The sequence below is a fragment of the Octopus sinensis genome, linkage group LG2 (assembly GCF_006345805.1).
Source record: "Octopus sinensis linkage group LG2, ASM634580v1, whole genome shotgun sequence".
NCBI classification, from domain to species: Eukaryota; Metazoa; Mollusca; class Cephalopoda; order Octopoda; family Octopodidae; genus Octopus; species Octopus sinensis.
The window spans coordinates 167435914-167438413 of NC_042998.1; positions in this window are offsets into that span (position 1 = coordinate 167435914).

Consider the following 2500-nt stretch of genomic DNA (forward strand, 5'->3'; position numbering starts at 1 on the left):
CTACTACCACTGATGCTGCTGCTGCCGTTCTTTTGATATTGATTTTGTTGTTGGTGTTAACTGTTGCTGTTAGCGTATGTATGAGGGGGGGGCGAAGCTGAAGTCGTTGAAGTTTTCCAATTTCTCATTTTTTTATTGTGTGTGTGTATGTTGGTTTATTCTGCCTTTCTTAAAACTTCTTAACCCCCACCCGCCCACCCTCCACATAGTACCCACCCCCACCCTCATCATTCTCCTTTTTTGCTTATCACCCATTTCTCTTTTTTTCTTTTGTATCAATTTCTTTCTCTTTTGGCCCCCCTCTCTCTCTCTCTCTCTATATCTCTCTCTCTCTTTCGCTCCTCTGTCAAGTTTATTCTTCTTCATCTCTTCTATTCTAATTTATACCCCTTACCCAAAATCCTCCACGTATGCGCGACTACCACCGTCAAAACTACCAACCATCAGTCGCCAACCTTAACCGTCAAAACCACTTCCATCATCATCATCATCACCACCATCATTCTTGTCATCATTATCAGCATCGTCATCATCACTACTACTATCACCATTATACCATCACTACTACTTTCGACGTCACTACCTCCATCCAGATTTGTCAACGGCATCGTAACCTGTAGCTTTAAACGCCATATAAATACATATACCAATGTTTGAGTGATGTATACTATATATATATATATATATATATATATATATATATATATGTGTGTATGTGTGTGTGTGTGTGTGTGTGTGGTGTGTGTGTGTGTGTGTGTAGGGACGCACACATACCCGCGTGCGCACAAACTCACAGATATTCACACACATACATATACAGCTTTACAGTTGCGTGTTTCTGTAGTTGCCCATGTCTGAACTTGTGTAACTGTACGAAATTTGCTGCCAGACTGCAAATGATTGGTTAATATGTATGATGCATGTGTATATTCACGTGCACGCACTGTCTCTCTCACACGCATACGCACACACACACACACACACACACACACACACACACACACACACACACACACACACACACACACATATATATATATATATACCATAGCCAGGATGGAGGGACATATATAGTTGTATTATCCGTGTATGGTGACAGAAACAAACGCAAGCACATACACATATGATACAATATATTTGCAGCATGCAGCCATATGTCTACACAACTAATTGCTACATCTGAGCATGCATGCACATATACATATATATATACACGCACGCACACAAACACACACACATATGCACGTATCATACATCGGCACTTAGTTCAATATATCCTAACTGTGCTACCCAAAAATATTGCACATGCACACACATATGCGTGTCCACTTACAACCCACACATAAGCGTATATACAGGCATACCTCAGCTTAAGTCGTTTCGATTTAAGTTGTTCTCGATTATACGGCGATTTTCAAAAATAGTATATGGAAAAATAAAAATCAAGTCATTTTACTCGACTTTTACGTCTGGGATCTTTTCAGTTTGAACGGCAGTTTTTTAAAATAATTTCTATGTAACTAAACACTTTTAAACTTCGTATACTGGTAGAATGTGTTTATAAAACATCTTTTTCTCTTGGCTTTCTTGAGAAAATTCTGTAGTTTGTAAGATATTTGTAAGATATATTCTTCAATTTTGGTAATTTCAACCAGTCAATGACGTCTATTGAGGTGAAAATATTATCTGCCGTAAAATTTTCTGGCGGTGAAATATGAAAATGCCCCTCGTTTAAAAAACAGATTGGGTTTATTTACATTTCTGAAAAAAAAAAGATACCCTTCCCCCCCACCCTAACCTAAACCCTAACCTTAACCCTAATCCTGACTCGACCCCTAACCCTATCTCTAATCCTAACCCTAAAACAGATTGAAATGATCGATACTAGGGTCATAATTATGGGTGGACACGAAAGAGGGAACGGTTTTGTTATCCAGCTCTGCTTACGAGTGACCCCTCAGTTTATGGCCACAGGGTATCTTTTTTCTCATAAAAAACAGGGACATTTTCATATGACGCCGCCATAAAATGTTACGGCAGAAATCGTTTTCACCTCAATAGACGTCATTGATTGGTTGAAATTGCCGAAATGCAAGAAATTAAAGACCAAATATCTTACAAACTATAGAATTTTCCCAAGAAAGCCAAGAGAAAAAGATGTTTTATAAACACATTCTATCAATATACGAAGTTTAAAATTTTTTAGTTACATAGAAATTATTTTTAAAAACTGCCGTTCAAACCGAAAAGATCCTACGTCTGTCCGCTACAAATATTGGAATCGTAAAATCACTACAAAACCGTTAAGTCACATACCATCATATTACTGTACAATAAATAAGAATAAAAAGAATAAAATCATATTATAATACGTACAGTAAATGTTAAGATGCACACACCATAAAGTTGTGTAGCTTAGTGAACGAAATCATGAAATCAGATGTAGTTATCGGTCTTTCGGAGCTCATATTGCACTGTAGTTCCAGTATCTACCGTTATG